The sequence below is a fragment of the Harmonia axyridis genome, chromosome 5 (assembly GCF_914767665.1).
Source record: "Harmonia axyridis chromosome 5, icHarAxyr1.1, whole genome shotgun sequence".
NCBI classification, from domain to species: domain Eukaryota; kingdom Metazoa; phylum Arthropoda; class Insecta; order Coleoptera; family Coccinellidae; genus Harmonia; species Harmonia axyridis.
In genome coordinates, this window is record NC_059505.1 from 11,415,153 (window position 1) to 11,439,689 (window position 24,537).

Here is a 24,537-nt window from a genome sequence, read left to right on the forward strand (position 1 = left end):
AATTCTGAGGAATTTTCTTCGAGGTACTGTATTTCATCCGCCCCTAACATCTCTTAGATATCCCTAATATATTTTGTTATATAATAATCTTGTTGAAGTAGTCCAATACATGGTGCTTCTTCATAACAAATTGAATAAGAATAGTTCCCTGATACCTCAACATATCATAACCATCTGGGCAACCGTGCAATGTTGCCCCCTCAGAAAAAGACCAAGCACTTCCTCTTCTACCTTCAACAAAGAATTATAATGAAATCATCGAATGTGTCGACAGTAACAGCCGACAGACGTAAGTACTTCTGCAATTTCAGTTGAAACACGAAACATATCATGTAGGTCTGTTCTTTAGGGTGTAGTGACGATCACCTCGCCAAAAGGGATAAGAAATCTATTTTTATTTTACCTTCTTCGAAATATTTCTATCTTTTTCAGTCTAGATGGCAATTCTTGTTGATAAATCAGTTATTGTTAATGTCGTTATGCGCTTGCGTACCAATTTGATTGACGGAAAATATGTGAAACATATTCTAAATGAATTTTTATGTACTCTTCTTGATTTTTATTCTAAATTCATATGGAAAGCTGTGAAAAATACTAGGATATAAATAATCAAAAATGAAGAACCATTCAGAATGTTCCAATGATTTCGTTAGAATATCTTGAGCTCCGTGCAACATTTCATGTCGTTCGCATGACCAGAGCTTTGGAAAATTCAAGAATAATATCGAAAAATAATTTCTTTATTTCAGTATCGTAATGAGGTCATTACAGTTGTGAAAACAGTGCTGTAATGAACTCATTACACCATTGTTTTCAGTTATATTTTTCGTTCTATTATTGTCTACACAGACTTCGAATCAAAATTCAACACACGTCAAATTGTCAATATAATATAATTTGAATATAGAGAAATGATTTGCAACGATTCAAATTGAAATCTGTATCTGTCAATTTTCGTAACAGTTACACCAACTGCCAAGAAACAATACCAATGTCACTAGGATGTTTAATCTGAATTTTTCCCTGAATTTCGACAATATTTCACAAAACTTGACTGAAATAGAGAAAATATCGTCTAATACTCGTTGCAGAAGGCAATTCCAACACTCATGCGTTCAAAAATTAGCTCCTTCGTCGCTCGTTTTCGAATTTCGGATTAGTGTTGGAATAGGAGCCCCTTTTGCAACTTGTTCAAGAATATACTATCACCCAATATTTCCGTGACCACAAAAGTTGGGATTTTCGGTTTCGATATAAAATGACAATTTTCGGTTCCGTGTAAAATTTTGAACGTCATGGGAAGCATAGAGAAATATTTAGAGCAAACAATATCTCCTTGATAACATATCCAATCAGTTTTATATTTTGCGTGTAAATATAGAATGATCATTTCAAGCTTCGTCATCCTTACTATAGAAAATACAAGCAGAATATTGAGAGAAAACAATATTTCAAGAACCACAGATACGATAGAGTTGAAATTTTGTGAATAAATTGTAAAATAATTGTATAATAGCCATATCAAAATCGGTGCAAAATTCATCATATTGATGGTAGCTCCACTACTATAGAAAATTCAAGCTGAATATCGGAAAGAAATGACGAAAACACTGACATGAAGTTAGGAGCTTTCAATCCCTCATCATTCATGATACTAGATAGTGTTGTGTTAATTGGACTTAAGTAAAAAAAAAAATCGGATAAAGCAATATTAGCACAATAATTTGGTTGTTGTATGAAATTCGTTGAGTTCAACTTCAGAGCAGAGTTTTCTTCCACAAATAAGTCTTCTTTGAGTGAATTGGGATCAGTTGTGTGCACTGGCACGGCCTTAGTTGATGACGATGTACTTGTTCCTTGCAGCATAAGGATACCACAAATTTACAAAAGTACTCTTTTCTGGCAATTGAATTCCGATATTCAGAATGGAATTTTATATGAAATTCACATAGGACTTGTATAATGATAATTTTGTTTTGATGAGATTTCTTGTGAATTAAAATTTATTTCAAAATACTTATATCACTTCGTGTTTTGTATAATCCATGTAACTACAGTCTTCTGTCAAATGATAGAGGGAATTGATGTGGCAGTGTCAGAAATTACTTAGATAAAGAGAATATGTATATTCTAATTTCAGGGGTTCCCCCAGATATTCGATATATTGAATAATTTCGAGATGAAACGCGTTGAATTGCTTTGTCTATATCCCCAAAACGTATATCATTACAGTATTGGATAATTGCTATTCGTGTGGAGGTCATATCGTATTGAATAAGAAACAGCTCGAATTCAATACCAGAACAGTAATGGCTCGGGAAAACAATCGAGAATAATCGTGCTAGTTCGTAAATTTGTGTTATTGTTAATCCCAGGGACCGAAGGAAGTGCGCTTCCAGGTATTATAAATAGGAATTCACCCTAAATCTCACACAATGGATTTAGGTGTATAATGGCACGCCTGTGGTAGCTTTAATTAGTTTCGTATTGTTTTAATAAGTAAGGAATATCTCTCGAAAACATTTTCCGCGAACGCTGACTGAGATTTTCCGTGCTGTGCAAAGTTCCGTGGCGCTTCCTCGCTCATTATCGGGAACCCTTAAAATTTCAACGACGTTTTCATTCCCCATGCTACGCGGTTTCTTAATTTCTCGAAAGGAGTATTTGCCTGTTTTTTATTTAGGCGTACTTTCTCAGTGAAATGATGAGAGTTTCTGCCCAGCAATTAATACCCGGAATTCTCGTTGGATCACTGATTAAAAACAAAATGGACCGAGCAGGAAGTTTCCGACCAGTTCCGACCGAAATAAACTTTCCTAATTTATGTGTATACAAAATTGAAAAGTGGCAAGAGGAAGCTTGATTACTACAAATACAATTATGGGATTTCTAACGTTAAATTCCTTCGCAATCCAGAAAAATTTTGTTCATACTCTTCAGAGGTTCAGTTGATATCCAGAAGGAAATTCGAATTGAAATCAATTGATTATCTCCGATTCCAAGTCGACAGAATTTAGGAAAATATCAAAACTATCAGAATTTTATATTTCACCTTGCAACTCCGACTATAAATATTGATATGATAAATTTCTTCTGAAAGTTGTCCTGAATGACAAAACTAACATCTGGTTATAAAATTCAAAATGAAACCTATCGACTTAGACCAATGGAATACAATGAACGATAAATTTTCTCCACATAACTATCGACCAATCAGCTTAACGTCAATCGCATGACTGTGGGCAGAATTATTGCGAATCAAATGATGGAATTCTCTCTCACCAATAACTTAATTCCAAACCGCCAGCATGGGTTTCTGCTTGGTAGATCGGTCATTACTAACCTCCTGCAGTGCCTAGATAACTGGACCAGGAGAATTGATGAGGGTGTCCTTGTTGATGTTATTTACCTTGACTTCTCGAGGGCGTTTGACAGGAGACTTATTGAGTTGAGAAGGTTAAGATGAGAGGTGCACTTCTGGAATGTATTCGAGCATTCCTGAGTGAAAGAGAGTTATTTCTAAGAGGTTTCTGGATCTTTTTCTACTACTAGATTTGTAGCTAGTGGGGTACCTCAAGGATCCGTTTTAGGAACAATATTGTTTCTTCTTTACACGTCTGATATGCCTACTTTTTTGAGAGTTTTATGCTTGATGTATGCGGATGACATTAAGCTCTTTGCTCCTGCCTCAGACCATAAAATAATGCAGGAAGATATAAATACTCTACACAGATGGTGTATTTATTGGCTGCTACCTTTGAACCTCGACAAATGTGTGGTTCTCCAAATTGGTAAGAAGAATCCCCGTACTTGCTTATCGTTTGAGACCATTCCCAGATTAAAGTTTGCAAATTACAGATATTCTGACGAAATGATAGAGCAGAATATGATCGCCCAAACCGACGTAGATATCTCACCGCCATTATGAGGGAACACTACTACATGACGTTCTCGTGATATGTCAATATTTTTCCAGAGGAGGAGAGACAAAAATAATTTTCGCTGTTGCCAGAACGGAATAGAATGAATAGTAGAAGTTAGGACAATTACAATACTTCCAATTTTCGTCGATAGAAAGTAATTCATAAGTCTTTTAAGAAATTTCCACCAAATTAGAGTTTTACCCCTCTTCATGAATATTTTGGAAATACATCAGTGCTTTGTACATTGAACATATCTTCAATTTTTTTGCGAGAACCGAGAAGTTACCAAAATTAGTATTTTGTCGTCCTTTAATAAAAAAAAAATTTAATACTACAATGCACAATTGTTCAGAGAAATATTGTAGAAACTCCATAAAAATCAGAGATTTGTAAAAAGAAATATCTCTGTGTACTTAACAGCCATATGGTCGTATTCTTTGTTAGGTGGCAGTAGGGATTCATCCAACCTAGTAGATTGACATTTCAACCAATTACTTGTCTTGAAAATCAAGTTCGTGAAAAATTACATACATGAGCTTGGTTTCACTTGATTTTAGATATTCATTGCTTGACTTGATATCAAGCTACATGATGTTACTTGAGCTTGATATGCACGCGTCACACGGCTTATAATTCTGCAATCTCTGCGCGCTTAGACTAAATAAGGGGATTCCTCGAGCGCCGAGAGACTGAAGCATTCGTCAGTGTAACTTTATTAGTAGTTTTCCCACATCTCTATGAAATCTATTGATAGATTTTGGTAGTTTCAGAAATATCTTTCCACACTTGGCCAAAATGACCAAGGATTTTTTTATCAACGCCAGCATCTGCAGCTCCTGTTGAAACACAATTTTCCAGAGCTTCTCTTAAAGTTTCAGAAACCCGCAATAGGTTAGGCGACAAATCTATAAGATGCCTCATGTGTCTTAGATCCTGGATGGAATATTATGAAATCAAACTAAGCCTGGAGGTTTCTCTATATTAAGAAACATAATTTGTCATGTTTTTTCATTTTGTTATGACTTATAGTGATTCAATTCATATTTCTATTCCAAAAAAGTTGATATTTTCGTTTCTTTTATACAATAAGTTAAATAAATAAAAGTATTTTTTTCAAGGTTCATTTTCATTTAATCATTTTCTCATTGATGAGACACTACACAATGAAACTTGACTTGAAATTAAAAGCTCAAGCTTGAAAATGAAACCAAGACGTGAATCCCTTAATATGATCGCTCAAAAGCGTCGTAGATATCTCACTGCCATAAAGATGGAACACCATTAAGTAACATTCTCGTGATCTTTTGGGTATTGCCTGAACGATGGAATAAAAAGTAGGGGTTAGGAGAATTACAATAATTTCAGCTTCCGTCTATAGTACCTACTTCATGAGTCTTTCATGGAATTTCCACAAAGTTAGAGTTATACCCTTTTTGAGGAATATTTTTAAAATACATCAGTGCTTAACATTAACAGGTTATAATAGGCTCCAAACATTTGTTATTTATCAACGTTATTTGTTACAATAAATTATATAAGTTTTACCATAATTTCAATGCCTCACTGTTCTGTCCACTTATTATTTACCTTTGAAGTTCAATTTTTTCTGCGAAAAACGAGAAGTTACCAAAATAAGTATTTTTTCTCATTTTTAAATGAAAAAAATTCAAATAGTACAATGTATAATATTGTTCAAAGAAATATTGTGAAACCCCATAAAAATCTGTGATATCTCTAATTTCGTTATGAACTCAGTGGAACACCGCGTGGTGGTGTTCCCTCTTAAGTGGCAGGTAACGATCGACTTATTTTAATCGAACCGAACTGCAATGAGCGGGAACCAGAGATCCTCTCAGTATCTGGAACATCGTCGCGCACACAGAGTTATAAAATAACCGGAGGCAATGGAGCCAATAATTATGGCGGACATAAATCCGGCCCGGTGTAGATATGTGGTGCCATCTTGATTTGCGGCTGGGGCATAACTCAGCCACTTGGCGATTGTAGCACTGAGGAAGTTTCCCTTGGAACATCTGGTGCCGTTTTGAACGTCGTTGTTCAGCAGGTCCGGACGGTAATTAGGAAGTTAATTCATACTGGATAAAGATAGTACTTTGAATTTTGGTTTAAACTGGATATCTTGTTGGAATTTTAGAGGAATTCATTATTTGATTCGATTCAATTCGGATTTGGTTATCAATTCAAAATTGTTCATTTGAGTACGAAATACTTCATTAATTTTTTGAGCGTTGTTAAGGAAAAATAAATATAAAATTTATATAGATATATAAAAAAACCAATCGATAGATGTTCAAGGTAATAATAATCTTCTTTATAAACATGGATCAAGAAAAAAAAATACTTTCTGAAAAAAAAAAGAAAAATTCAAAATTATTTCAATAGCTCAAATGTACAAAATAAAAAACCAAGAGATAAGGAAAGCATTTAACTTGGCTTTATGAATTCGAATATGTATTTCAGGGTGATAATATCAAAGTATCAAAATCACATACAAAACAGCAAAAATAAAAATGATTTTATTTAAGAGGGAAGTAGCAGACTGAGTTTCTTTGGATATCTGGATTATTTTTCAAATCTATTATTTCAGCCGTTAATGGAGGTGCTTTCGAAGAAGTTTTCGAATTATTGAATTTGGGAGCATAATTATGTTTGACACATACGTACAATCCTACGCAATCATAAAAAATTGGGTATTATTTTGAAAATTATCAAAATATTGTTCACAACTTTTGGCATAATTTTTGAAACACACTGTGATGATATTCTTCAAATTCAAGAGATGCAATGTATTGCTACATCATTTCATTTCGAGAATGTGAATCGAGTTCACGCATGGGATATATTCAGTAAAAATAATTCACATAATTATGACTATGGAAATTTTGTCTTCTTTTCTGTTTTTTTCGAATATTTTGGAAACTATTAGGACTAACGCCAGAATTTGAGGAAGGAGCGATTGATAATATTTAAGGAATGAAATTTAAAAAGAAACTTTTCAAAAAAATCTCTTCATTTCTGGTTTAACCAGTTCTGTCGGAGCTTCGAAAATATTTCAGCTGAATAGAGAATCATGAACAATATCATATTCCGAATTTCAGATTTCAAATAGGGCTCGTATCTAGAAAAGTAAAGTATGTAACAAATTCATTTTTAGCTAAACAGTCCATTTCAAGAAATAATCCTGAAACACGTCTATTTGTGATTTTAATTTACCGTATTTTAAAATAATAATTTAATATACAGGGTGAATTACTTTCGAGTAGTGACGTCACCGTATTTTTTTTAAATGGAACATCCCCATTTTGTTTCAATTTTCGGATTGCTCTAGCTGAGCTGATTCCAAAAATGTATCACATGTTGATTCCAATTGGTACAGGGTGGATAAAAATACAATAATTCTGTGTGTGCTCATAAAGTAACGCGTAACATTCTTTGTCAGTTAAATTAACCATATTATCAAAAATACTTATTGTCTAGCGGAACTTGGTTTGAATGTAACACCCTGTAGTTTGTTACATTTTTAGGTTAATAAAAATGAGCTGTTTTCAAACATGTTCGGAACTTTACTTTGGTAATTTGAAAACATGTAATGAATGTAACAAACTATAGGGTGTTACATTCAAACCAATTGCCGCTAGACAATAAGTATTTTTGATAATATTTTTGATTTGACTAATAAAGGATGTTACGCGTTAGTTTATGAGCACACACAAAACTATTGTATTTTTGTCCACCCTGTACCAATTGGAATCAACATGGGATACATTTTTGGAATCAGCTCAGCTAGAGTAATAGGAAAATTGAGACAAAATGGGGGTGTTCTGTTCAAAAAAAATAAGGGTGACGTCATTATTCGAAAGTAATTCACCCTGTATATCAGATTATTATTTTGAAATACGGTAAATTGAAATGAAAATCGACGTGTTTCAGGATTATATCTTAAAATGGTCTGTTTGGCTAAAAATTAATTTGTTCCATACTTTACGGACACAGTGTATAGTAACGATTCATTATTTCAACAGTAAAAAAAGTGACTTAAAAATAGAACATTGAGGTTTCCTAATTCCCAAACCATAACAATCCAACAAGTTTTGAAATCTAAATCCAAATTGCTCTAATTAGGTACCAAACTTCTTCTTGATGGCCTTACAGATTTTCAGAAATCATTTTCAATACACCCCTGTCGAGTTGCACAATCTCGAACGTTTCGAGACCAGAGATATCAACAGAGCGTTGTGTAGTTCCTTCTCTCGCGACCAAACTATAAATTGGCATCAGACGTCCAAAAGGCGTTATTAAATCCGGCAAATAAAACTAGAATCGATCCACTTGTGAAGCAGTGTAGCCAATCACTTCGGAATCATCACCATATAAATCAGAAAGCCCTGTTTCAAAAGCAATAAAGAGTTTGGCGGAAACGAATGTTCGGTCAGTATTGGTGTGAAATTGAACGTGATATGCCTGTTGAGTAACTATTAAGCGTGGCATATAAGTATCGTAATTGATCGTAGAACTTTGATCGAGTGCTTTCTTGGTTTAACTCGATAATAACAACTATAGGTGTTCTCGAGCAATGAATGAAAAATTGTTGCTATAAAATCCGCGTAAGGTGCAGTTGAAAAGTAATTGGAATTATATGATATTTGAGGGTTATTTATTCGATAAAAGTAATATACATATATAAAATAAAACTAGTCGAAGGTTAAGGGATCTTGTTTCACCTTCACGTTATTGTTTTAAAATGCCACAGATGTACCGACGATGATTTTTCAACTAGCTGGCCTAAGGAGCAATGTTTGTTCAACAAAGTACTGGGTAATTCATGTCGAGGTTTGGACTTCAGAGCTCTTCAATGGAATTTGTCAAAAAGAACTGTCATCCGACGTGTCATATGCTTAGTTGAAGGTTTGGCCATTTATCAACATGGATCGTTCATCTACTGCTGAACTGCTGAAATAATTATTCTATCAATAATCATCATAATAATTATTTTATACATAATCGAAATTCAAGCTCGACCAAAAGTATTGCTGCTATAAGTGAAAATGTTGAAGAAGATCCAAAATCATCCAGTCCTCGACATGAACAACATTTGGTGCTCTCTAACGGCTGAAATATGCTATGGCGTATTTTGCATCCTTATAAGGTTCAGTTAACACAAGAACTAAAGCCAGCTAATCATGGAATGCGTAGAACATATTGGGTGCTTGAACAATAACGTTTGGATGACGATTTTTCGCATCGAATTTTCTTCAGCGACTAAGCACATTTTTCACTCCATGGCTATGCAAATAAGCACAATTGTGGCATATGGGACATTGAAAATCGCCTTGTAATTGCTAACAGTTCATTGCATCCACAAAAAGTCACTGTATGGTGTGCAATTTATTTTGGTGAACTGATTGAAATACAAATTATATCATACGAAAGTGATTTTAACGTCTGTGAGATAAATATAAGAAAATAGTTTTACGGCATACAGACAAATTTTCAATTCTGGAAAAAGTACCTCCCCGGGCGAGATTCGAACTCGCAACCTCCGAATCACTAGTCCGTCGCTCTACCAACTGAGCCAACGAGAACTAACAGAATCTTCAATCTCCTCGTTAGCTCAGTTGGTAGAGCGACGGACTAGTGATTCGGAGGTTGCGGGTTCGAATCCCGCACGGGGAGGTACTTTTTCCAGAATTGAAAAATTTGTCTGCATGCCGTAAAACTATTTTCTTATACAAATTATATCGATATTCTAAATGAAAGTGTCTTTTATTCACGTTTACTACAAGAATCACAAAATCAATAAACCTCCACAAATGCTTTATGAATACCAGGATTAATTCTGATTAATTGAAACGCATTAAATTCATACATTATCAAAGGAAAAGTTCAAGGATACATCCATTAGGGAGGAGCTCAAACCGTAGACACGTGTTTCGGGCTTCAGGCCCTCATCAATACGGTGGAGAAGTGTTGGGATGAGCATCACTTGATGGAAAATAACAAACAAACGAAATCAACAACAGAAGCCAGCTAGTCATTCAGGGTTTCGGTAGACAGACCCTATGGACTGCAGGGCAACAACCAACGTCACCACGTAGGCAGCTATAGCTACCTGTGTGACATCCAGGAGTCCAGGAATGAACATAAAAAAAAATAATGAGGGGAATTGAAATCAAAGGAAAATTTTGAGGAGAAAAGATAATCGTAGACACGTGTTTCGGACTTTAGGCCCTCATCAGTACGGTGAACCACCAAGTGATGCACATTCCAACCCTTTTTCACCGTACAGATGAGGGCCTAAAGCCCGAAACACGTGTCTACGGTCTTTTCTCCTTGAGGGATATGTCCTTAAACTTTTCCCTTGATTTCAATTACCTTTTTATGTTTATTCTTGGACGCAGATGTCACGCAGGTAGCTATAGCTGCCTACATGGTGACGTTGGTTGTTGCCCTGTAGGCTGCCTATACAGAAACAACAAATGAGCGGATGGTTTCTGTTGTTGACTCCGTTTGTTTCTCGTTTCCCACCAAGTATTGCTCATCCCAACACTTTCTTACCTTACTGATGAGGGCCCAAAATCTCGAAAAACGTGTCTACGGTTACCGCATCCTTAAACTTTTCCTTTGATTTCAATTCCCCTTATTATTTTCTTTTTATGTTATGTTATGTTTTTATGTTTCAATTACAAAACTTGCAAATGACACATCAGTATCTACCTAAGGTATATCTCGAGGCATTCCGGACAGTAATTCAACAACTTCAACAGATATAATAACATTGCTCTGTATATTACTCGTACTCTAAAACAGTCAATAAATTTCAAGAATATGTTCTTTATGTGATAAGAGGTAAGATTAATAATTATGTTCTTCACAGTTAAGCTCAAACTATACTTCACTTCGATACTTTGTTGTATTGTTCATAACATTGAGGAATAAAAGCATATCATTATTTTCTTTCATTTTCGGTGTACCACTCGCTTGACTCATAGTTCTGTAATAGGATATTTTCAAACAAGTTGCGGAATGGGCTCCTATTCCAACACGAATGCATAAATCGAGAACGAGCGACAAGGAGCGAGTTTTCGAACACATGAGTGTTGGAATTGCCTTCTGCAACGAGTATTAGACAATATTTTCTTTATTTCAGCTTTCTGAGATATCGTCGAAATTGAATGAAAAATTCAGGTTATACATCCTAGTGACTTTTGTTTTGTACCTTGGCAGTTTATGTGACTGTTACGAAAGTTGACAGATTACGGAATTTGAATTTTAATCGTACGTTTCAAATTTTGAAATAATTTATAATTACGTATTGAATTCGTGAATTATGTCTGACGAAATCGATGCAGCACCACCACAATTAAGAGAAATTGCGAATAATGTTGCAAATCATTTCATTTTATCGAAATTATATTATATTGACAGTTGAATAGTTGATAAGAGCGGAAGTCAGTCTAGACAATCATAAAACGAAAAATATAACTAAAAACAATGCTGTAATAAGTTCAGTACAGCACTGTTTTTAGAACTGTAATGAACTCATTACGATACTGATATATAGAAAATCTTTTTTCTATTTCAGTATCGTAATGAGTTCATTACTGTACTAAAAAAAGTGCTGTAATGTACTCATTACAGCATTGTTTTCAGTTATATTTTTCGTTTTGTGGTTGTCAACACAGACTATCCTATCAAATTTTATTTCACGTCAATTGTCAATAATATATAATTTGGAGATATTGAAATGGTTTTCAACATTATTCCCAATTTCTTCCAATTCTTTCGGCAGCCATAATTCACGGATTTAATGCGTAATCATAAATCATTTCAAAATTCGAAACGTAAGAATCCTATTCATATTCCGTAATCTGTCAAATATTTGTTACAGTCATACCAACTGCCAAGATAAAATACAAAAGTCACTAGGATGTATAATCTAGTTTCTCTAATTCTGTGGTTATTCCGTTCATTCTTCCACATCTTGTAGAACAAAATCGTGCGAGAATATATCAGAAACGCACAGTTTTCATGGTTATAATTCATTATTTTATTATATGTTGGTACTCCGAACTTTCCGCCACGGCTTTATCTGTCAATTCATCAATTTGCCTTAAAGAAATCAGTTCTGCCAACCAACATTTTTCAATGCAAAAATCACTAAATTATATTTATGGGAATATTTCATTAATTTCAATGAAAATGCAATGAATTAGAGAAAATAATGTATAATACTCGTACAGAAGGCTCATTCTACCACTCGTTCATTCCAAAACTCGCCACTTCGTGGCTCGTTTTTGAATTTTGAACTCGTGGAAGAATATCGATGCCTTCTGCACTTGTATTATAAATAACTATTTTCGTTGAATTTCGACAATATCTCTCAAAACTTGACTGAAAAAGAGAAAATATCGTCTAATACTCGTTGCAGAAGGCAATTCCAACACTCATGCATGAATTTCGCATTCGTGTTGCATTAGGATCCCATTCTGCAACTTGTTTTAGAATATACTATGAAATGAAAACATTGAAATTACATATACGACTTGTTGAGACGCCGGATTCAATTTATCGATCACTAGACCTCCTCTAACAGATTACATTCTTGTAAAAACAGTCGTTGACATATAATACCGCTATAAAGACCGAATGAGACGTCAGTCGTTGTAATGGCAAGGAAACGCATTTAAATAATTTTTCGTTTCACAAAGACCCTCGATTCGTAGTCGACGTGAAGCGGCATCATAAATCATCTCCAGAATGACGGTTTTGTCATGATGATAATACATAATATTATCGTACATCATGAAACTGTAACTATCAACATGCTAACGTTTATACAACAGTGGCACGGAGTTAATGCATTCACGTGTAGATATATTTTAGTACGATCAAATGCGGAGGCATACAAACAACTTTCCACCGGGGGTATTATATACAGAATATTCAAATTTTCTACACTGAGGGCTGTGTCGTAGGAAGGCCGCGATTGTGGTATAGTATATCCAAAGGCACTAGGAGAAAGCCAGAATATTTCAATTATACCAGGGTTGTCCAAGTTTTCGGAAATTACTTTGGAATTTATGAAATTATTGCCAACAATACTCACAAATGAACCCCTGCATTTAGCAAATCGTCTTGGAAACAAGAATGTTCCGATTTGATATTTCTTATTGGCTGAATATTCCCCGTTCCACTTCGGGGGTGTTTATGGTTACACTCATTGGCTGCATCTATCACTTCTTAATTACTTTCTGATGATTCGCATAGACCACTGTGGTCTATAGGGGTATTATTGAAATGCATTTTCACTTAATTTTAGTTCGTTGTGTGACTGATGTTCTCAATGATTTCGACTATGATGTTTGGCAAAATTCTATGGCCTATGTAAAAAAGATGAATATTTTGCGATCAAATATACTCCTCTATTTAGTTTCAACGTCAGAATTGATATAACGAGTTCTGAAGAAAATGATTTCGCATCCTAAAGATCTTCATACCACTGAAGAAATAATTTTTGGTGAAATACGAAAAGGACCAGGTAAGATTAACCAACAATGTTATTAAAGTTTGAGTAATCATGTGGAATAGGCATATGATCTTGAGGCTCTCTAATTTGCCCCGTCAAAATAGCAGCTACGTAGCCAGATCAAAAACTCTATCAAGTATTTCATATAAAATATAAATATTTCACCATTTAGCAGTGAAATGTCACATCAATAAAAAAAAGATGAAATGAGAAGGAAACTTGCCACTTTTATTTATCAAACTTATTGTATGAAAGAACAGAAAATATCAACTTTTTTGAAATAGAAATATGAATTAAATAACTATATCGATCATATCATAATGAAAAATAATAAGAAATGAAGTTTCTTAATATTGAGAAACCTACAGGCTTCGTTTGGTTTCATAATTTTCCATCCAGGATCTAAGACACATGAGGCATCTTATAGATATGTTGTTTAACCTATTGCGGGTTTGTGTAATTGTAAGAACAGCTCTGAAAAATTGTCTTTCAACAGTAGCTTTAGATGCTGGCGTTGATAAAAAAATCCTTGGCGATTTGAACCAAGTTTGGAAAGATATTTCTCTAATTCTGTGGTTATTCCGTTCATTCTTCCACATCTTGTAGAACAAAATCGTGCGAGAATATATCAGAAACGCACAGTTTTCATGGTTATATTTTATTATTATATGTTGGTACTCCGAACTTTCCGCCACGGCTTTATCTGTCAATTCATCAATTTGCCTCAGAGAAATCAGTTCTGCCAGCCAACATTTTTCAATGCAAAAATCACTATATGATATTTATGGAAATATTTCATTAATTTCAATAAAAATGCAATGAATTAGAGAAAATAGTGTATAATACTCGTACAGAAGGCTCATTCTACCACTCGTTCCTTCAAAAACTCGCCACTTCGTGGCTCGTTTTTGAAGTTTGAACTCGTGGAAGAATATCAATGCCTTCTGCACTAGTATTATAAATAACTATTTTGAAACTACCAAAATATACCAATAGATTCCATAGAAATTTGAGAAAACTACTAATAAAGTCACACTGGCGAAAGCTTCAGTCTCTCAGCGCTCGAGGAACTCCCTTATTTACTCTAAGCGCGCAAGAGATTGCAGGAATATTTTCCGTGCGACGCGAGCATATCAAGCTCAAGTAATATCAAGTAGATTGATATCAAGTCAAGCAATAAATATCTAAAATCAAGTCAAGTCAAGCTCAAGTATGTAATTTTTCACGAGCTTGATTTTCAAGTCAACTTATTGCTTGAAATCCAAATTTACTTGGCTTGATGAATCTCTAGTGGCAGCAACTCCACCACCATCAGGCTGCAGAAAGTTGTCCTTCGATGTGAGCGAGTTTGAGCCGTTTGAGGAAGTGGAAGAAGACGAGTCGGCTATTTCACGCACGACTTCCGTTTTGATTCGCGTTCAGTTTTCTACATGAGGTGGTTCACGGAATCCGCACACAGGTGGGGTTGCTACGTATGGAGAAATTAGGATTTATTGATTTTCGGATCTAGACAATCTACCGAATGTGGGCTATGTTATTTATTCATGGGGACTCGATGTATCCACGGATGTATTACTATCATGATCGGAAACTTCGGTGCACGTGTAGGTTTGTGTCATTGGACGAAACAGATGTTGGAATAGACGTAGATTGACAAGTCCGCTATGTTCACTCTAGGAATCCTAGAGTTACAATTGAACAATTTAACACGTTCCTCGTGGAATTTGTGCAGTGTACTTTTTGAAATACGTACAATTCACGAAACGAATCAAATACAATTCAAATTTTACACAATGATTTATTGTTTTTTCAGCCTCTTTTTACCCTTTATCCAAAGATTATTCGAAAAGAAGTACGATGTGGAATTAAAAAGGCATTCAACCTTTGAGTGTGACTGCGAAATTGATTGTGATACTGATGCTGTCAGGAAATTTTTTCAAGACTAATATTGAAAAATTTTTAATTCACAAATTATATGACATAGAGACTTTCGGTAAAAAATATTACATTCAGTACAACGATAACAACAGTAGTCCAAGATGCTATACCTCATTGATCCTGCTAGCTCAAAGACACAGTCCCTCACCTAATTTCGAAAGAAAAATTTAAAAAGACAAAATAAAAAAAAAATTCGTGACGTGAACACAATACAGTAATGAAATTGGAAATATGTATTGATAGGTTATGAATTTCTGATATTTTTTTTCAGGATTTACCGATGGATATTTTTAAAGATTTTGTTCGCTGATATGATAGGAAAAAATAAGCCATATTGTAGAATTTCTGTTTTTGTTCTTTTCTTTCTGAATTTTCTTTTTATATTCTTGTTTCCTTGATCATTTCAATCATCCGTTGATTTTATTAACCTTTTTTTGTATTATGACTACAAGTTATCGAATGAAACTTGCGTTTCTCTCTCTCCAGTTATTTGTTGAAATATGAATTTCCTAAAACACAGAGGGTTTGCTCCAATTTTTCATGAAATAATTTATCTTTATCTTTATTTATCTTTGAGTATTTTCATCGCGTTATCTCTCATCTCTTAATTCTTCAAATGACAATTATTCTATTTTCACTTTTAATTTTTCAATATAACAATTGTTTCTTTCACTACACAGTAGTTTCTTCAGATATTTCACACTTCAAATTTATTCAAAATGTAAAATATCTGAAGAAGCATTCTGAAGGAATTGATTCGAATGTAAAATATCTGAAGAAGCAGTTTGAATAAATTCATTCAAAATGTAGAATATCTGCAGAAGCTACTGTATAGCGAAACAATTGTCATAAAATAATTCAAAGTGGAAATAGAAACAGTGCCTTTTGATTTCTAAGGAAATAAATTTTCATCAAGGGAAGAACGAATCAATCCAATATCTCAATTTTTCATTTATATATGAGAGCAGTTCATTTGTCAGCAAAATTTTGAAGATCTATCGAGAAAAATTTATTTTATTTCATTTTACATGATATATTTGGTTGTTTCTGTTAAAAAATTTAGGCATTAGAATATGAATGATATATCTCAGATCTGATTGATTTCAGAGAATGCATATTGCATATTGCACAAAATTGTCAGTTGAGGTATTTGGGTGAATTGGTGGAATAAAAGCTGCTTTAAGATAATGTAACTTGGGTTAAGATTCTCAATAAATGAGAAGAATCGATATAAAGTTTGAGTTTTAAGGATTTTCCTCTTTTTATATTGGTTAGGAATGATTATCTTCATTGTGCATTGTTCAAATGCGAATCACTCGAGAATAGACAAGTTTTAAAGATTTCAACAATGAAACCTTTTTTTCTTTAACAAGTCAAGCTTCAAAATTTTCAAAGTATGTAAAATCACCCACAAAATTGAATCGCGGTATTCTATCCCTACATTCTTGTTTCAATAAATAACAAATTGTTGAGCTACACAGTAGCTTCTTCAGATTCTATATTATCATAAACACTTTTAGAGCATAGCGAATTTTAAAAAAAATAACTGTCTTTTAATTTCGATTATGGGATTCTATCTCAAAATTAAAAAAACAAATTTGAAGATTACATATTGAAAAATTTCAGTTATTTAAAATTTAAAATTTGGAGAAGCATATAACGATATACACAATGAAAAGTGGAAAAAGAATAATTCAATTTTGAGTTAAATGGATTTCCATCAAGTGAAGACCGAGTAAATCAAATATTTAAAACAACGCACGTAATTAAATCATTTCGACCCCTTCATACGCTACACGTTTGAAGCCTAGCGTTTGAAGCTGTATGTATGTAGCATGTTCGTTATCGATTGTAGTTATAGAACTTCTGATAGGTAGATTGTTTGTCCAACAAAGTGCGGCACCCAATCACAAAATAACGGGTGTTTTTTTTCGAACTATATAACTTTAAGTTGACATTACTGTTCAAGATGGCGACCGATTTAACAGCTGTCAAGTGATTTATTCTCAGTTTGGTTTGGCAATTCATCATGAATAGACTCATGCCTGAACAACGCTTGCAAATAGTGCAATTTCATTTCGAAAATAAAGGTTCTGTGCGGAATACGTATCGCGCACTAAGTCCATTTCATTTTGTTTAGCGATGAAGTGCACTTCTGGTTGAATGGCTACGTCAACAAACAAAACTATCGCATTTGGAGTAAAGCTAATCCTCAAGTGTATGTCGAAACACCGTTACATCCAGAAAAACTGACTGTTTGGTGCGCTTTATGGGCTGGTGGAATCATTGGTCCGTACTTCTTCAAAAACGATGATGGCCAGAACGTTAGAGTCAATGGTGATCGGTATAGAGCCATGATTACTAACTTTTTAATTCCTGAATTGAACAACCATGATGTCCAGGAGCTGTGGTTCCAATAAGACGGCGCAACATGTCACACAGCTCGTGTCACAATCGATTTATTGAAAGACAAGTTTGGTGACCGCCTAATTTCACGTTTTGTACCTGTGAATTGGCCTCCAAGATCTTGTGATTTAACACCGCTGGACTACTTTCTGTGGGGATATGTAAAGTCATTGGTCTATGCGGATAAGCGACAAATCCAAGACAACATTCGCCGTGTTATTGCCGATATACGGCCACAAATGTTGGAAAAAGTCATCGAAAATTGGATGTCCAGATTGGACTACATCCGAGCCAGCCGTGGCATTCATATGCCAGAAATCAAATTAAAAATGTAATGCTACAAGATTATCTTGCGGATAAATAAAATTTATGTCAATCGAATAATCCTTCGTTGTTTTATTGCAATTCGAAGTTCTATAGCTCTAAAAAAAACACCCTTTGCATACAGAAATATACGGAAAAATAATTCGCATGATTTCGAGTAGGCGACTACCCATTACCATCTCCACTTCGAGACGAAATTCAATACATTCACATCTCTCGAATAGATCCTTCCCCAGTTCACCCTTTTCTTGTTATGCCGGCCCTTCAGACAGCCCCGGCGTATCTAAATCTCAGACCTTATCCCATAATTCCGGAGCAGTTTGTATTACCATAATGAATTCCGAGGACGATGACAAAACTACGGTCTCGTCCCCATCATTTTCTCGAGTATCCATTATGAAAAATGACGCTCTCCCCAGTAATCAGACTTTTTCGCTGACTAAGTCGGAAGTAACGTGAATGGGTCCACAATGGAACTGACAAACAAAAGCCCTGTATAGAGCACAAATATGACATTTACCGTGGAGAGGGGCGGCGGAGGGGGAGATCGCTTATTGGTGTCGCTATATCTCGGCACTACACATTTTATAATAAGCTTGCCCTCTGAAATTTGCCTCCTTGGCGTGTTTCATCCCCTTGTCTTTCGGGATGAGGACAAAAGTGTTCGAAATCAATTACCAAGACATTGTCTTGCCTTCGAGGCCGACAAAAGAATGCCGAATTGAAAAGTTTGCGGAGACGCTTTTGTTGGAGGGACTTGCCCGAAACTTTCATAAGAGACATTTATGATGATAACGTTTTCCTGACGAATATTCGCCTCGGAATGTTTGACAGATCGAGTCTTTTGTGCGTGTGGGGCTATCCGAAGTTTGGAGGATAATATGAAAAATGTCGGGTTGTGATTTGGAATAACATGGAAGATTTTGACGTTTCTTGATAGCGAACAATGGATGCTAAGAGTTTGAAATAGTATTGAATAGGTACTGAGTATTGAAAATTGAAGAGTCTAGATTTCTTGTTGAACTGCGCTAATGTATTTGCGACTCCATACGTGGATTACTAAGTTTTTTCTTTATAACATTCTAGATGGCTCTAAAGGGTTTTTGTTTTCGATATTAACATATCAAAACAATTATTAACATAAATATTTAGAGGACGGATGATCTGAAATGTCATGACTTCACTTCTAGTCGTCAGATAAATATATAAGATATATAAAAGGCCTATATACCAGGATGCCTAATTCTTGTGAAATGGCAAATTGGGTGTTACCGAGAGGTGAACTATAGTACACTCAAGGGGTATGAATCATAAAATAACAATATAAATATCAAAAAATTGACAACATTTTCTTTATAATAATATATCTTTATGATATATTTGGTTTATTTTTGTCTTGTAATACAATTCCAATGCTGAAAATGATAAAATTGATAACGAATCAAAAGAAAATTCAAAATAACTAAAACTGTACAAACTGAGTAAACGGTTAACAAATTGAATAACTAGATAGAAGTACGTTTCGGAATTTAATAATACAATATTTTCTCATCAGTGCCTTAAAGGGTGAACAATGTTCAAATAACCAAGAAATATCCAATACAATTACTACAAAGATGGTGGTAGCTTATTGTAACTAAGCAGTCTTACACGTCGTCCAGCAATTACTTAACTAGTCAACTCCTTGTCCCAATCGCACTCCAATAAACCAGCTGTTCAAAACCAGCACAATTATCTCTAATAGGAAATCAGCAATCTAATGAACTTATCCTTCTCCATGATCAAATGGTGGTTGAGCGTTATGACAAATATGAACATAAAAGAAAAATAATGTATGAAAAGAGACAGATAAATACCAAATGTTATTTAAATTTATGTGCAAAAATGTGTCCTACATGTTCAAAGAATATCCAAATATAAACTAAATGAGATTGATAGTGCATAATTCTATCGTTAAGGATGTATTCCCCCTGGTTAATCACCTCACACAGTTATACAAGAATGAATCGCCATTTCAAAATAATTAAAAACCAAGATAAATGTAACTACCTATAACTTCATAATTATGACTACCTGAAGAAAAAACTTTCTATGTGAATCCTTTCTGGAGAAATAGTTACGTTCAGTCAGTAACTTAATTGCAATTTCTGTGTAGTAAATGAACAAGTGATTAATTCAGTAATTTTGTAGAATTATGAGGCTCTAATGACAGAAAATTGTTATTAATTGATAAAATTCCGAAACGTACGTCTGTCTTTATGTTAATTTAATTATTCAATTTGTTAATTGTTTACTTTATTCATACAGTTTTAGTTATTTTGAATTTTTTCTTGGTTGATTATTAATTTTGCCATTTTTAGAATTCGATTTATATTCCAAGACAAAAATAAACCAAATATGTCATAAAGATTTATTATTGTAATGGAATAGACACAAAGTTGTCAAGTTTATGATATTTATATTGAATATCCTTCATCAAATAGACTCATTAAACGTTTATAATAAATGATTATGTTAATTTGCATAAGTGTTCCTCCGAGAACGACGTGATCACCTATAATTATGCGGAATTGTATAATTCCGTATTCAGCCAATTCCGTCGGCGCAACATTCCGATTTTCATAACTTCCGGAAATTGGTTCCAATATCCCCGAATCCCGGACCAGGACCCGGGGAATCGGACCCTTTATTTCACGGTGGCGCCAGTGTGTTTCCCCTCTTTCCCCATTTCCGTGTCACCCTAGGCCTACATCCTATTTTATAAACCCGACAAGACTGCAATCTGAACTCGGATAACGATCCATATTTTGCCCTTTTTTATATAACGCGCGCTATTTTAGAACGTAGCAAACGCCCCAGTCGTCAGCTATTGTGTCCGTTCCCTGCAGGAGCGAACGCCCGGAAAAAAATTCCGTCTGCAGCCTTATAGTCCGAATTATTCTATTATGTGCAGGACATTCTGGTTTATGATCCATAAGAGTCTTATGGGGTTCTGTGTCTAGTTATCCGTGTTGAAATCTCCGCAGGCGGTGACAGATACACCCTGTTTGAGCTGTCGAGGTTTTCCTCTGTGTCTTGCCTAGCAGGAGATGAACTGGTCGTATACATAAGTCGATTTAAATTCAGTAATTAGGCCCTTGAGGGACACCATTTGTCTAATGAATTTTTTCACGTTATATTACTGCTAGGCAATCACTGCTTGGCTTGATATTCAAGCTACTTAGCTTGAGCTTGACTTGAAATCAACTCAAATTCAAGTCAAGTATTTTTTTTCAGTGTTAAGTCATGTTACTTAATGAATAAATAATTGACTTAAAATTGAAAAACAACTACTTCACTTGAACTTGAGTTGATTTCAAGTCAAGAGAATGTGAATGATGTGATACTGCTGAAGCGAGTTGAGTTTTGCCCCGGATTAGATGAGAATTGAAATAAATGCATTTGTAGAGTGGTCGAGTTGAATCCCTGATCCGCAAGATTTTTAGGAGTCAATGACTTGAAATTTAAGGTAGTTAACGAAAACTGTGATTAATAGGGAAGTTGCGTCACATAATAAACTCAAATGAATTTAGGTTTTCTACATAAAAGGCCGTTTTTGAAATACTAAAATATCATTTTCATCATCTTTTTTCTCGAATTCAATTGAATAAAATTGATACAAATTGTGTTCATTCTTATCGACTAGAACGTGACTGCGAACACCAATCAGGACAATTTAACGTCATAGCACTGAAACGTTTAGAACATAGACAAACTAATCATATCTAGAACTAGTTCATCTATGATTTAGAACGTCAGACGATATAATCAAACCAACTTGACTGTCAATATCAGCTGGAATTAGTTCAGTTTTACACACCGTGGTGATCATAGATGAACTAGTCAGTTTGTATATGGTTTTGACTCTTTTATGCAGTGACGTTTTCATAATACCGTGATAGATTGGAGCGTTTCAGCGGGAATTTTGAAAACTTTTTTTATTTACGTATTTTTCATTGGTACTATAGATCGAGGAAATTCCTTACATATATTTATATTTTTCCATGAAAATAGTTTTTTTCGTGTGTATATAGGGCTATTCTACAAATTAAAAGCAATTTCAAGATATAGGCAACATCCCTATTCCTGATCCAATAAGTATTAACTTTTCCAAACTATTTCTCGTAACGAACAGCTGTACGATTCCATAAGATCCGACCAGATTCTTTTTTGACTCATATATTTCACTATCCACAGAGGTTACCACAGTGAAGAACTATAATATTTCCCTACTACATTTACTGTTATTCCCGAATGTATTAGGAGTTGACTTCTTGAAAGTTTAGGAAGTCAACGAGTCCAAATTTATGGTAGTTAACGAAAATTGTGATTAATTTCTGATCCAATAAGTATTGAGTGTAAAATTTTCCATACTATTTCTCGTAATGAACAGCTGTATGATTCGATCAGATCTGACCAGATTATTTGGTCGTTATACATTGCCTTGTATTCAGTATTCCCTTATTTGCCTTATTGCCCTTATTTCACTTTCCACAGAGGATTCCACAGTCAAGAACTATATTATTTTCCTGCTAGATTTACTGTTATTTGGCAGAGCTAGTTGCATTTCAGTGTCTTTAAACCCGTATATTTGTTCATTTATTCTGATACATTGTATTTTTGCTGAATCTACTATTTTGCACGTGAGTGCTTATGATCTATCTCATCATTCACCATTAGAGATGAGAGATTCTTATAAATACCAGATGTATTACATTTGACTCAGCCAGTCTTTCAGTTAATTAATCTGAGGCTTGCATCAAACCATTCATACCTCATGAATGAACTCAATTCATAATTACCAATATTTAAGTAGAGCTGATTGAGATAATTCTTGAGAAAGAAAGTTAGTGTAAAACATCGTGTTCTTTTTTTGCATTTTCCTCTCGATTTTCCTTGGAAGCTGAAACCTTGGAGCAGCAAACATTCCTACTCTACGAATTTCTGAGTTTTAAAAAAAAACGAGAATCGGTAACAATAGTCATTTGTTTCACTAGGCATCAAATTAGTAGATTGACTGCCGCAGCTGGTAGTCAATCTACTTTGCTGCCGAGTTAAACATATAATTTTTCTTCGATTGTTAATAATGATACATGTAGGAAATTGCATTTTCAAATTATAACAATTCCCATAAACTTTTAATTTTTCCTGTGGAGATAAATTAAAACGAAATGCTATGGAAATGTATATGTTCATAATAATTATGTTTCGACAACTTATGAAATACCTACCTGACAGTTTTCTGGAAAAATATCGGTTATAATTATATTATGGACAGTGATAGTGACTTAAAGGTACTTGCTCCTTTAGAAATGAGGGAGGTAGCAAAAATATTGATTGTCAGAAAATGGCTAATGTTTCATTCCCGTTGAGAATAATCATTTGGCTGCCTAGGCAGGAAAGTCCTTCCATTGCTGCCTAGGTTGGAAAAGTAATACTTTGCTGATTGATATGTTTCTTCAAAATCAAAATTTGCTGTGAATCGAAGAAAAACAATTTTTCCAAACATGACAACTCCTCAATACTTTCCCGCGTACAGATTTCTTTACCAAGAAAAATGGCAGGATGACGTGCCTCGCGACCGCGATATCCTTCAGGAATAAACGATTCGTCCTGGTCCAAAATCCATATCTCAACCTGTGCGAAAAACAAGGCAGGACCAAGGTCGATAGAACGAACGAACGAAGTCCTACTCTTCTGGCCATTACCCCATTCGTATCACGTTTCACATTGGGGTCGCCTGCATCGCGCTAGGCGTGTTCTCCACGACGTCGACGGGGCAGCGCCTACTATACATTTACTACTTTTAGTTTCGTCACGGTGAAACGGTGACAGTAACCCAAAATTGCACCTGCAGAAATTGGATTTACTGCCTCCCCCTTCGATTGTACTTCGTTTTCACGCTCGAAGAACCGTCCGCTGTCAGCTAGTAAATCCGGACAACGGGCTTGATTGTCGATTCGACACATTCGGGGACGACGTTTGGTTAAAGTTTCGAGAAGAGATTGATGTAAACAATGTAGCGTGGGTTTTTTTTTTTTGGTGGTGTTGGTGGGTGTACAGTTGATTCTGAATGAATAATTCAAAGGGTTTAGGATGTGAATAATACGAAATGATACTAATATATCACGGCAAAACAGATACATTTTTAATTTCGAAAAAAGTACCTCTTCGAGCGGGTATCGAACTCACAACCTCCGAATCCCTAGTCCAGTGCTCTAACAGTACCAACTGAGCTACCAAGGAAGTATCTCAAACAACCGGTAGCTCAATTGGTAGAGCAATGGACTAGTTATTCGGAGTTTGTGGGTTCGTGTCCCGCTCGAAGAGGTAATTTTTTCGGAATTATAAAACAAAAAC

At 34.7% G+C, this 24,537-nt stretch overlaps 1 protein-coding gene and 1 non-coding gene across 7 annotated transcripts in view; both read left to right on the plus strand.

The window, feature by feature from the left end:
* Positions 1 to 24,537, plus strand: part of LOC123680608 (RNA-binding protein Musashi homolog Rbp6) — a 980,242-nt gene that overhangs the window by 625,772 nt on the left and 329,933 nt on the right. The window lies entirely within an intron of this gene.
* On the plus strand, positions 9,545 to 9,617 carry Trnat-agu. Its single transcript has one exon. It is a non-coding gene; the product is annotated as a tRNA-Thr (tRNA).